Below are 14494 nucleotides of genomic sequence, written 5' to 3' on the forward strand. Positions count from 1 at the left end.
AAGTTGATATTGGCATAAAGTACTAGATATGACACTGCCAGCACCTCTAGGGGGCTTGTGCATTTTTAATTTAGGTATTGCTCCTATAGAGGTCGTATTAACTCACCATCTCACCAGCAGTTGCATATTGGAGTGCCTCTTTCCCCCCTCTCAGACAATGTATGAAATAGAACTTGGCTTGTTCCCACCTCGATAGGTTAAAAAATACTCTCTGGGTGTAGTTTATATTGTATTTCTCTTATTATGAATAGCTTGAACATTTCTTGGTCCATTTGAGAACAATTTATATAATTCTGTTGCTGTGAACTCTCAGTATGTGTTAACACTTAAATTTTTGATAGATATTACCAAAGTATAATTCATAAGCCACAGTATATATGAATGTCCTCTCATTCTCACCTATATTGAATATTAAATTATTGATTGAGAAATGTATATTCTGAGTCACTTTCTTTAGATAAAAATAATACGTTCAATAATTACATAATGACTGATATTTTTAACTAATTCTGGTTTCTGGTGCTGTTTGTAGTATGCCTTTCTTAAAAAAAAACAAAAAACAAAACAAAATAAAAAACCCTCAAAGGCTTAATTTATTGTCAGATACTAACACAAGAGCTCTTTCAGTGATGTCGCAGATCCTTAGCTTTTCCCAGGAAAAAGCTTACCTGAAAATGTTAAACAGATTCTGGTCTTATCTGAATGGTTAAGGTTTTGGGGATACATCTCGACCTTTGAGAGACTCTTTTCTTCAAGCATAAGTGAACTGCATAAATGTTCTGGCTATTTTTAGAATAACTTGTACTTTAGAATTGTTATGGCTAGATCTGGATGCAAAGTTTGCTGATTTTGTTTCTGCACTGCTATATCAAATAAACCAGAAACCTGATGCCATGTGATGCCAATAGGCTTGTCACCTGACTTATTAGCTGGATTGTCTCTCCCCACAGCCTTAGGATGTCTGAAGAATGCTGTTGGCTGTAATCAAGACCAAGTGTGCAGCTATAATCTGCTTTCTCTCTTCACCTCTATCCTGAGCCTTGCTAATAAGTGGGGCAGAAAATACAATTACGGATTAAGCAAAAGAAATAAAAATGCAGTTATATATAGAACATGCTCTCAACTGTGTTTGAAAAGAATAATTTTTCTTAAGCATTTGAAAAAATAGGCTAATATTATTAACAGTATTTGCTTCAGAACTGTTGGATTTGGGGCATTGTATTATTGAGTATGTGTGTTATTGTCTGTGTGTGCACACGCATGCATATGCACACAGGACCTGGAGGGGAAAGGATTGTAATTCATCTCAGAGGAAGGAGGAAGCGTTGTTTATGGGCATACATGAGTGTATATAAAGACAGACCTGAAAAGATTCATCTAGCTCTAGCCTTGAGTCCAGTTGAGCTTTTTTCTGACAAAGAACCAAATTCAAACCTTAGCACATGGTGAAAAATCTTTGTTTACCTGTAGTAATATTTGTTTCATAGTTTTGGAATGATGTATTCCAATGAAATGGATTCTACCCAGGCGCCCCTCATAGTCAAAACTCTTAAACTCCTGTGATGATGTCTGAGTATGTTTGTTTAAGATAAGACAGACCTGGGGGGCCTGGTGGCTCAGTGGGTTAAAGCCTCTGCCTTCGGCTCAGGTCATGATCCCAGGGTCCTGGGATCGAGCCCCGCATCAGGCTCTCTGCCCAGCAGAGAGCCTGCTTCACTTCCTCTCTCTGCCTGCCTCTCTGCCTACCTGTGATCTCTGTCTGTCAAATAAATAAAATCTTAAAAAAAAAAAAAAGATAAGACAGACCTCTTTCCCAGAGCTTAAATAAAACTCGTAAATTCTTGATAAATGGTATTGTATAGCATAATTTTTATTGACGACTAAGAAGAAGGAAATGCTGGTTTGGGGGGCACAAATCCAGAGACTTCTGGTTGATTCCCCCCCCTTTTTTTTTTAAGATTTTATCTATTTATTTGACCTAGAGTGACAGAGGGAACACAAGCAGAGGTAGTGGGAGAGGGAGAAGCAGGCTCCCTGCTGAGCAGGGAGCCCAAAGCGGGGCTCAATCCCAGAACCCTGGGATCATGACCTGAGCCAAACGCAGATGCCCAACGACTGAGTCGCCCAGGCACCCCATCCCTCTTTGCCTATTTATCTATGGCATATTTCCTTTTTTCCCTCTACCTTTCAAAGCATTCCTTAGGGCCTTCTCTTCCTTGCTGATGAGATATGTTTCAAATATATAAGGTTAATAATTTTATATTTTTTTAAAGATGAAAATCTTTAAAGCATAAATTTCTAATAGAGTTCTATGCATTCCATGAATTCAGACGGTAGGAGGAACCTATTTGGGTAGTCTCGCAGCTGTTAGTAATAATATATTGCTTACTTTTTTACTTATTTTCTTTCCTGCAGTGACTGAAGCAAGGCTGTGTGACATTCCATGTTGGAGGAAAAAATAAACAAATTGAATGCTCTAAGCTGGAACATAGGATCTGTAGCCTTGTCTGTGGCCCAACACCCTGGCCTTGTGTACAAAAATGAAGAAATATTGCAATAGCAAAGGTGAACATCTAACACTAGCTGTCTCCTGCTAGATCTCCTCGCTCCGCGTATAACTATAAATACATGTAAAATTACATGTATATGGCTATATTTTTATTTGCTTGCTCCTAGAAGAGAAAAAAAAATCGACTTTGAATCACAACTAGGAATTGATGCTTTAATTTTTGGAAACTTTTTCAGAATTTTTAATTTACTATGGTCCGGCCTAAGATCCTCATTTGTATCAGGTTTTGTGCACAAAAGAAAAGCACAAAAGTTAAATGCACATGGGGCGTGTGCTTTCTGTGCACCAAATATCTGGATGGGGCTCTTTTTTCAGGCCTACGGTTAAATCTGTGTTGAGAATTTTTTGACTTTTTTGCTTTGTATAATCATAGAATTCATTGCTGCTGATTTCTATAATGATTCATGTTGTTATGTAAAGTGTCTCTTAATAACTGAGGGCTGTCAATAACCTGTGATTTTGCCTTTTCTATAGTCTTACTCCTATGAAGAACCTTGGTTCTGATGGAGAAAGAGTGAAAAGCTTTATTTTTTTCCACCAGGTATCTTTATATTTCCATTATATTTTTAGTTGTGTTCTGTGTGCTACAGATTTTTTTCAGTTTGTTTACAAACACAATTTGGTAATTCCTCAATTGGTTCTGCCTGCCTCCAAACAGAAACATTACAAATCTTGTGGGTATAAACTACTTTCTGGTACAATGGTAAGGATAAAACAAGCTCATGTTTTCTTGAAATTTGTAAGAAGATACACGGTATTTCTTGTAAAGGTAAATCAGGCTGTCTGGGTGGTATTTGGGTCCGTTTAAAGGCTGTGTTGCAAGATTTGCGTAGAAAACGTGAGCAGCGCTCCTGTTTGCGTCTTGCTCAGAATTTTCAGCGGAGCAGTAAAGGATTCCATGTGATTCAAACTGAAATTCTTCCCTTAGTTGCTATAAGAACTTAAATGTAAAATACCTTCTTTAGTTTTAGGCCTCTGTGAAAAACCTTGAAGCATGGAGTTGAGGCAAGGAATGGTACTCACTGAAGTAGAAATGACTGCCCACTTCAAAATCTTCATTGTGTTTTTACACAGATTTGCTTACATATGTCAGAGGCATTTTGTACATGCTTTGCTGACTTGTTCATCTCTGTAGAAACACAGAAATCAGACCCATTTTGTAAAGCAGAAAGTCATGTCGCTTAGAACATGTCCTGTATATATTTCATACATGGTAATGGAGTCTTAATGATGAATGCAAGATGATAATTTAATGATGGGATTAGTCTGATCACTTAATATGCACAATCCTGGAGGTGAATTACTTGCATCAGTTATAGTGGTATTTATTATTCTGTACAGAGAGAAAAATACATATAAAACATATGCTTATATTACATGCACGCAGATTTCATGCTCCATAAATCTTTTCTATTTTTTAATTTACCTTTCTCTAAATGATGTGCATGGAATATGCCTTATTACAGAAAAATGCTGTTCATAATTTGTGTGGAAAAGTGCCTATACGGTGGTAATGCTAGTAAGGCAAATAAGACAAATTATCATACGAGTTTACTACATCACCAGTTAGCATTTTATATTGTGATGTTTAAAAAAGAAAAGTTTATACCTCAAATGTGTATTTTATTTTATTTTACAATCAGCTATGGGGTTGGGATATGGGATATTGGGAGGGTTGGGGAGGGGAAGGTTTATTCACCTTAGCCACTAATGGGAATCCTCAAAAAAATTATTTATGCCCACTGTAAGTGTTTCTCTGTTTGCCATGTCTGGTAACTATCATGAACACAAACAAGTAACTCTTGCATAACTAAATTGGATAGCTTCATTTTACAAAGTTATGGAAAGCTACAAATCAATGTCAATCTAATTACCATTGGTTGCATTTGCACTAAATGTTAATGATATACTTTTGCAATTCTGTAAACAAAATGATTACACTAAAAATATTTGTATTAAAAAAAGAAGAAGAAGATATGTTTACCTTTCAATAACTGTACAGGTACTTCACTAGAGTTAATCCCATCCGATCAGACTTAGAAATCAGTTGGGGAATACTAAGACTTTTACAGAGGTCAGAATTTGGAGAGGTACTAGCCATTTTAAACATATTCAGACCCTCTGGGGTTATATCTGTATGACTAATTCCTAGTCAGTGTCTGAATGGACATGATGTTTTCCCAAACACAGTAATTTCTTACTTCTCTTCCCCAAACAAAAACAAAACAAAAAAATTATCCTTTTACTCTCTTTTCTACTCACTCTTTTGTACTGTGATAGAAACTTGAAAAATATTGGTGATGATGGGTTTGTCCCTGAGTGCCCACTGTACAGGACAAGAGAGCACAGTGTTTCACTTGGAATTAAGGACTCCTAATTTTGAGGTGGAGGGTGATCACAGCAGCTCTTGGTTTGGGATTGCCACAAAGACAGCCAGACCAAGGAGAGGATGGCTGGGAGAGAGGGTAAGAATACAAAATAAGGGAAAGGAGCAACAGGTTTTCCACTTGTTCAGTTTTATCGGCTTATTTGTACACCTGTACAACATCAGTGTCAGCTGCTATTAAGAAAATTTTAGTTGGGCTGAGCTGGTTCTCTTGTGAAATTGTGCTGGTTATCTTTAAGCTTATCAATTGTTTGTCCAATTAAACACTTTCACCAGTATTTAGTCCGAGTTGTACAGACAATGTATTTGGATTACTGTCATTGTTCATCTACAAACTCAAAACATAATCATTTTAAAGTACCTTGGGAGTGTGTAGAGTGTAACTATTCTATAATAGCTTTATGATCCTGATGATGTTTTTAAAAAAATAATAAAGTTGGATCTTCCATGTTACAATCACAGAATTAAAACCAGTATTTAAAAGTGGAAAAGTATTAAAATATTATGGACAAATGTATTTGCTTGATTGTTTTCCTTAACCCCAAGATACTGCCTGTGTAATTATGAGTAGTTAAGAGCTTAAAACAACTCAACGTCAGTAGTTTTTAAACTGTGGGTTGTAACCCAGTTAGGGATCAAGAAAACAACATAATTTTTTTTTTAAATGAAATAGAACAGAATGGAATAGATCAAGTACATAGCATGTGCAAATTTTCATATTTTGTTAATCTTCATACCTATATACATATACATGTATATATGTATATACACGTGCACGCACACACTTGTGTAGTGGATTACAGTGTGAAATGAATTTTTTTAAGGCTTCATTTATTTATTTGACAGAGATCGAGCACAAGCCTGGGGAGAGGCAGGCAGAGGGAGAGAGAAGCAAGCTCCCCATTGAGCAGGGAGCCCGACGTGGGGCTGGATCCCAGGACCCTGGGATCATGATCTGAGCCGAAGGCAGACATCTAACCAACTGAGCCACCCAGGCGCCCCTGAAATGAATTTCTTAATATGGAAGCTGGTCCAAAGGTTTTTTCAGATTGCTAGAAAGTAAAGCCATATGCAGTTGGGTATCAAATAAAAGCACAGTGCCAGTCATGCACACTTAAAATTCAACTACATGTACTTAGCCATAAATCAGTTATCTCTTATTTATTTATTTAAATAATGTGGCCAACTCCACTCATTACATTTAGGGAATATATGCTCTAGAACAGCCACAAGATGGGAAGCGTGGATTTGCAGTTCACTCAGTCAGTGGGTTCCTGCATGGGTGATACTACAAGGAACTGAGCCTGTTTCTCCCCTCGTATTGAGAGATACAGGCCATCTTAAAAGACATGACCTCTAAACACAAGTGGACTGCTTAATCTGGTGGAGAGCTAGAGAGAAAATCCGGCTGTTGGACTTTTTTTTTTAAATATATTTATTGACAAATAGTGTGTGGTCCTCATGGCACACTTAGGAGGAGTTTTAAAAGAGGGATTTTTAAGTACATGCACTTTTGCCTCCAGCTTGACCTGAAATAGAACGTGCAAATAAGTATATTTCTAACTAGCTATTTCAGATTGAGTTGGTTTTATGGCATCTTCTAGATTTTGCCATTGTTTGAACTAGATTACAACAGGACTCATTTTGTTAGCATTTGCGTTGTTTACCCATTAAAACAATTTTTCTATGAACCTTCCATGTCTATATACTTTGGATAGCCTTATACAAGTATAAAGATACTTTTGGCCTCTTCAGTCTCTTGCACAGAATTCAAGAACAAATGTTAACAGTCTTTAAACATACTAAAAGATATCCAACCACTTTTTTTTTTTTTTTTTTTTAAACACAGGCTTAATCATTACTGAGGACATCTCTATGCACCGTTCTGGCCTTTTAACAAACTTCTTCCCTTACAGTGCTCCTGCTCATTGTTTGTGGTACCAACCCTACTTTACCATGAGGAATCAGACCAGGCAAGGGTTCCAGGCCCTCTGAGTGACTCCAAAGTCAATTTTCTTTCATTAGAGTCGGCTGATTTTTACTGCCTTAGGTATGTAATGTCTAGAGTATAGGGTTTGTCAGACTAGAAGGAACTGACATCCTTGAAGACTAGCATTTTTGGGATATGGGTCTTAACATACTTCATTATTGGCTTCACAAAATCCCAATATCTATATGTCATAAAATACTACCTAATGTATACATTTTATCTTAATAAATTTGACCATCATTAAATGCCTTAACTGCCTTCCTGTCCTCTAACTTAGAGGGGTAAGACAGGAAACAATATCATTAAAAAAAAAAAAAAAGAACAAAAACAAAAAACAAGCCCAAGGAGTTTTCCTTTATTAAATTTTTCAGTCCAAGGACGACCTCCAACATAGCTATCATTGTTTTGTGAACCACCTGCTGTTGCGGAATAACCACTGAGGAGCAACAAAAGCAAGTTGTAGATCCCCTTCCAGTCAGTTTACCATGGTTCTTTGATATTACTCTTCCTTGGAATTGGGAGGCCAAAGTGGGAACAATGTCCAGCAGAGGGGAATCTGTGTGCAGCAGCTACATTAGGATATAGTCAACGTCCAAGCCATTTGAGCCATGTGTATAGATTGCATTCATTCTTCAGCACTCAAAACAATTCCCAGAACAGATGTTTATTGAGCACCTACTACATGCTGTGCAGTGCTATGGGACTAGAGATACAGCAATAAACAGAACATCTGGCCTATGTTGTTGTCATAACCAAGCTTCTTAGAAATGTATCTCAACTAAGAGGAATCAGACTTTGTAATCAGGATCATTTGATTAAGGTATATTTAATGATATATTTAGCCACATTTAAGATATGCAAAATGTTTTTGTTTTTATTCTTGTTTCTCAGCAATGTTCTCAAATTAGGTAGGAAATGGGTTGTTGCTGTGTTTTAACAACTCCACCAACTTCTGTCCATGCTGACAGCACCAAATTAGCTGTTGTCTAATTATTCACTTTAAAACTGCTATTAAATTTGTGATTTTTGACTTTTCAATTTTCATTCCTAGTATCCAGTAGGGTTTCTGTTATTTCTAAGTGAATTGGTCATCAGGTTCTAGGTACCATGTGTTTAATGTACCAAAGAGGAATAGCTTAGAAGACAGAAGACTTGAGTTTTTCAGGCTCTCTCATTGCCAAGTATTTCAATGTCTGAATCTCTTCTTTTCTGTAAAGAAATACAAAATCACCTATATCACAGGGTTGTTCGGGGAGGAGTGAGATAATGTGTTTAGAACTTTTTGAAAACTGAAATCTAAAGCAGTCTTCAACTGTCAGGAATTATTTAGTCAACCACAGGCATACTAGGTATTATCTTTTAAGCTGAATGGTGAGAGGCAAATATTTTGGGGCATAGGGCCAAACTGTAAATTACGTCGCTTGTCTGCGGTTTTGCCTGCAGGTTTATATCCAGGAAAGGAGAAAATGAGACAGGCAGAGATAATTCATGGAAAACCTTGAAGGCTGTGTGAAGTAGTTGAAGTTGATTCATTCTACCAACAGTGAAGGGCATTTTTGAGCATTACTGTTTGACATATCTAAGAAAAATGGGCTTGGTGCCTGGTTTTGTTTGAATGTGGAATGAAGTCGATTGCTAATATCATTTGTTTGTTTGTTTAAGACTTATTTATTTGACAGAGAGAATACAAGCAGGCAGAACAGCAGGCAGAGGGAGAGGGAGAAACAGGCTCCCCACAGAGCAGGGAGTCTGAAGCAGGGCTGGATCCCAAGGATCCCTGGGATCGTGATCTGAGCTGAAGGTAGACACTTAACCTACGAGCCACGCAGACACCCTGCTAATGTCATTTTTACCTGTAGAAGTTCTCTTGGCAATGTCAGAAATGGGGAGGGGAAATAAGTTTTTAAAACTAGAGAAATGGAAATGATAGTGGAGCAGTCAGTCAGTCCTATGTTTGTAAAATACCAGCTGAATGGGAAAGAGTTCCAAGCTAGAGAATCAGTTCTTTCCTCCGCCACCATCAAATTATCCTGTAATACATAATGCTTCTTGCTTTTAAATGTTTTACCAGTGCCATTATCTCTAAAGTACAGTCCACACTCCCTGACTTCAGTCTGATAGTTCTCTTCTAAGAGTTTGGCCGCACCTTGTCTGCCTTGCCAGCCTGACTTGCCTTGGTCCCCTCTACAAATGCAGCACCCCAGTCAGGTGGATTTATGCCATGTCTGTCAGCAGTCTGAAGCAAGTTACCTTCTAAGGAACTTCTCTCTCCTCCCTTCAGACAACATTCAAAACCTACTTCAGGGTTCCAATTCCTGACCTTAATTATACCAGCCCCTCAACTCTCCCTCTTTAGTTCTTTTGTGCTTTTCTCCCTCCAGAGTTGGATTCTAGAACTATGGTGACATTGTTGTATTAGTCTAGCAGGTGTGCTAATAAGCGAGATTTCAGCTTAATGGCCCCACTGGCTTTCTGAGCCTCAGAACACAGCCACCCTCCAACCCTAAAACCAGCAGTTTCAATAGAATGTTTGTTTGACGCAGTAAATAAGTAGTGAAAAAGAAGAGATGGCCCAGTTGTAAAACAGTAAATGGAGCTGAGAGGAGCAGAGGGTTTTTAACTTCAACAAGATGTGTATTTGAAAACAGAAGCGATAAATGGAGGAAACCCAGGAAAAGGGACACCATTATCTTCTTTTCCCCTGGGATGTGAACTTTAGGAAGCCATCCTGCTCTTCCAGCCAGGGATGGTGTGCCAGGAATCACAGAGCTGGTGGGGCAGACCAGAAGGGGGTCTAGCTGAGCAGCTGCTGAGACATGAAAAGAGAGACCACTGGCTAAGCCCCTGTGGTGTTCTGCAGAAGGTCCTAGGCTGTTCCCTAAACTAGACAGACATGAGATCTATTCCAGAGCCACTGACAAAATACCTCCTGTTTCCATTGCCAGGTAAGAGAATGATTCTATTTATACAGAAGAGCCTAGATATGGCATTTCATAGAATGTGTAGAGCCACGTAAGGCCTTAGAAGCCAGTAATGCAACTGTCTCATTTCACAAATAAGGAAAAGAGGAAGAGACGTGAAGCAAATAACCTAAGGTCTCCCAGCTAGTTAGCAGAGCCATGACTGGAATTGGAGGTCTCTGAATTCCCAACTCTCTCCACACTGCTGTCCTCTTCCCCTGTGAAAGACTATTTTCTTTTTGGAATAAGTCCTGATTATACTTAGTGTCAGCCATTTAACAGCATTGAGGACCTTTAAATGTAAGGTACAGTAAGTACTAAGGTAGGAAGAAAAGGCACAGTCCCATCCCTGTCTTCAAGAGACCCCCACTCAGTCTGGAGGAAAATGTGGGCAAGATTTACCACTAGAATACATAAAAGATTTCCAGTTTTTATTTGTGTGTGTGTATATATATATGTATATATATATATTTTTTAATCACTTTAGTCCTTTGTTTGACAATGTACATAATTCAGTATAATTTATCAAGAAATACACATTTATTAGAGATAATGTGTCCAAAATTTCTTTGATGGTGTTCAAGTTGTGTTATCTACTGGCCTAGGTAGGCACTGTCCTAAACAAGTTAAAAGATAGGACTTTCCCAAAGAGCTTTCCATTTGAAATTACAATTATCTAGGTCATACCAGCAAGCCAACTTTCAGCTTTTGCTACTTACCAAGGACTGTAGTGTGGGTAAGAGCATCCAGATGGCCAGAGGTAACTGGGCTGCTCCATACAGATCTGAGCATATTTTGCTCTTACGAGCAATAAAGGTTTAAGAATGAGGTAGAACTCTCACAGGTTATATATACCCTAGATCAGAAAAGACTAAGGCAGGCAGTGCATTAAAACTCGATGGTTCTAGTCTAAGAGCCCTTTGAAGCTACAGCCCAAGTCCAGACAGATAGTGAAATGGGCAGGGAGGAAGAGGTTCCTGTGTTTTAGCTCCTTTGTGAGCTTCATGGGCAGGAGAAAGCTGGAATGGGAGGCTCTTTGTTCACACATTATTTAGAGCTAACAGTACTCTGGATTTGCTTTATTGTGTCCAGTGCTTCTAACATGCAATCCCAGATAATTTTAAAATGGAGACTGAGACAGAACTGCTCCCTCAGCTGTCTCCTATCCCCACCCCACCTACTAAACCCTGTGGACCATTTCAAATTTCAAGTGACAGGAAAGCAAAGGAGTTCCATAATCAACATAAGGTAACTGATTACAGCCCTTCTAATTTGACTACTTCTTTATGCTTTCTTGCTAAGAGTTTCCTCAACAACACAGATGAGGTACTCTGTCTTGGCCGCTGGCACAAGGCCCTCCTCCATTTATGCTTGCTGTCAACTGGCTTCAGAATTCACCAGCTGGAATGGTCTGTCAAATCAGCTTCTTGCCTGAGGAATCTTGCTCAAGGGCTACAATCCTGAGAGTAAAACTACAAAGAAGTCAAACTTTGGGGCTACAAGGCCAGTGAGGTGAGGCTAGAGGAGATAGTGGTAGTTGCAAACCTCTTTAAAAATAGACTCACCTGTTTTCATTTTCCCCCACTCTCACTTGGCCCTTTTGGAGAGCAGGAACCAAGGGATAGGGGAGTGAGGGGAACAGGCTGCTTTTAAAACTGAAGATGTGGAGACTTTGGGTGGGGGGGTGGTCACCAAATCTAAGTAACACTTTCTAGTAGGTTAGTTGTTATATTGACTATATTAATCTCTAGGACCAATTCTGATTAATTCTTACTAACCAGTACTTGGTCCCTCCATTGTTGTTTCCCCCAACTGTATGATTCTGAATAAACAATTTTCTAATACCCTCATTCACAGGAATGCCACGCACCTCATACTAAAATCTGAAACTGTTAGAGCAGCTGCAGCTGCTTAATAGAACTGCTCATGTCCTGGCCCAGCTCAGTCCAGTCCAAGGGAATGAAAACCCTGGGGGTGGAGCCCAGCAATCTGTTCTGACAAGTCCTCCAGGTGTGTGCGCTGCACACTTAAGTGGGAAAACCACTGGATTAGACCACTCCTGTGTTCTACCTCCTAAATCCAGCTGTTAGCACAAGGCTTTTCTATTGGCCTTAGGGAGAAGCTGCTTGAAAATTTCTCACCCTCCTGCCATAAGAGTGCCCGTGCCTCCGTCAGTGGCTCTCAAACTTGCTCAGAAGGAAAAGGAAAAAAAAGGGGGTGGCATCTTCCATGTACATCACGATGAAAAAGTAATCTGCTAAAATATAATTGTAAACTAAATCATTTGTGATCCTCTCAGCTTCCAGTGCAGAGTTTGTTAATTATTTTTGCTAACTGGGTAAAGTTAATTATTAATAAATTCAAGTCTTATCCATAGCAGATAGTTTTTGAAAAACACTAGTCTTTTAAAAAAAAATTCTAAAATGAATTTACTGCTCTTATTTTAACCTCATGTACACAGTGGATTTGTAGTGATGTGTTTTGCTGTTGTTCTATGTCCTCTCGTTTGAACGCGGGTCCTTCAACATGAGACATTCCCTTGAATGTAGTTCTCTATCTTCCCCTAAGATGAAGAAAAATCATGTCCTGCCATAGGTGTCCCACTGCTCATCAGATCCCCCAAGCAGAAAAGGGCATGAAAACTCTCCACTGTCACCTGTCTGGTCTGCTCTCTGGAAGGGGCTGATCATACAAGTGATCACTTGTCATTTCAGGAGAAAAATTCAAACTGATTTTCTAGTATCTGGGTGTTGGTTCTTAAGTGGTTCAAACACACCTTTCACTTTCTCCCTATAGCAGAGGGCAGTCAACAGCAATCAGCCTTTAAAGAGGCCAATTTCAGCTATACTAAGATTTACTCCCCAAGTAAGCTGTTACAGCTTCAGCATACAATGGCCATTTGGTTTTGGCTGCCGGGTCTTTGTGCCCTTTTCCTCTCAACTAAGCCTCATGCCCAAATACCCAAAAGTAGTCCAGTTGAGATGAGATAAAGCTGAACTAATCAAATTCTCTAAAGTATAAAATATTTTAATACGCATACAAAACTGGCCTGCCATTAATGTCGGAGGAACTGGAGCACATAATAGAAAATGAAGAATGGTCATAGGACACCTAGCAGAAATTATGAGGTTACCATTCTAGTGAGACTTGATTTCAAGCTTCCAGGGCTTCAGGCCAAGGGTTAATCCAAACAAGAAAAGGTTACTGTTTACACTGATCAGCATCAACTTTCTTTTCATAATTTACTGTAACTAGGCAAAAAGTATAACAAAATGTATACCATTTAGTCTTTGTACAAAACATTAATTTAGCAAGACAATATTGATTACAGTCACCAGAATGAAGACTCACACTTTTCACTGCCACTTCCATGAAAAGTTTGGATAAATAAGTCACTGACTGAAAGTCACAAGAGAAGCAATTTAAACTTTACATCCAACAGCAAAGATCAATCTTCCACAAGAGTACTGCAGACACAATCACTCAAGAGGCTCTCCATGCTGCCACGGCATTACTGGAATGTTCTTCAGAGTCCATCTTCTCTCTCCAAGATTTAACACTTGAAGCATTAAATGTAATATAAAATAAGGAGTTCTTTATTATTTATACAAAATTTGTACATTAAGAAAAAATTAAGGAAGCTAAGAGCTTTTATGGGTCTATCAAGGAGCCCCATGTGAATGTTTCAGTCACCAACCTCCTGGCCGCAGGAATGAAGCTCACTCCTCTGGGGCCATTCACGTGGCACCTTCACTGGCCCTGAAAGCTGATTTCCCTTTCATCCGGCTCGACGAGCAAGCCAGGGTTTCTTGGACAACATTAAAAAACACTGTCTTCTCTGGCCCAAGCTTAGAATGTTTTATCTGTATACAAGTTGATTTTTATTTATTTCTTAACACTTTCAATGAACTCCTAGCAGAAGAAGCTTTATTACAACATATACAGATTTGATAACAGTTCTTTACAAAACACCTAGATTTTTCCACTAAATAAATTTAATTGTCTTTTAAGTAATTAAAGTTGGCTTAGAGAAATGATATTTTTCTTTCCAACCTGTTTTCCACCCTCTTGAGTTCTGAGAGGTCCCAGACTTAATAAGTTCTTGATGAAGAGAGTCACCTTTGTCTAAGCAACATAAAGAGCTCTTATATCTTTAACAAAGAATGCAAAACTCTGTTCCTTAAAGCCTTATGCTAGAAGATGCGTTCTAGCCATCTAGACATTTATACTTAGACAAAAGGCCTCTCTGAACAAATAGCCTGCAGAGATTAATGCAGTGATTTGTTTTCTTGATAGAATGATTTAGCACTGCTTAGCACATAATTCAGTAGTTTGGGAATAAGAGTAATTCTTCCCTTGAAGAATCAAGGGAATTCTTCCTTCTGAAGAATCACAATGGCTACCCCAAAGAGAAATCAAAATAGACCAGCACCAAATGAATTATTAGTTTACAAAAAAAAATAAACTTCGCTCTTATCTCTTGAAGTCCTATAACCCAGACTGAATAAATTAACTATGAAATCAGTTTGTCAGCTACAGTATAATTTAAAAATCCATTTTCAACCAGAGGGGAAGGGAGGATGGAGAGG

General features: G+C 38.6%; 1 protein-coding gene across 2 annotated transcripts in view; it reads left to right on the forward strand.

Annotated features, from left to right (window-relative positions):
• The window catches only part of CERT1 (ceramide transporter 1), a 113468-nt gene extending 107996 nt beyond the window's left edge, over nucleotides 1–5472 (forward strand). For both annotated transcript variants that reach the window (XM_032848296.1, XM_032848305.1), the window contains one exon: nucleotides 2416–5472. The gene's annotated coding sequence lies outside the window, so the exon portion shown is untranslated. The remainder of the gene's footprint in view (nucleotides 1–2415) is intronic.
• Nucleotides 5473–14494: the final 9022 nt, after the last annotated feature.

This window comes from Lontra canadensis, unplaced genomic scaffold (assembly GCF_010015895.1).
Source record: "Lontra canadensis isolate GAN:19392208 unplaced genomic scaffold, GSC_riverotter_1.0 scaffold4, whole genome shotgun sequence".
NCBI lineage: Eukaryota > Metazoa > Chordata > Mammalia > Carnivora > Mustelidae > Lontra > Lontra canadensis.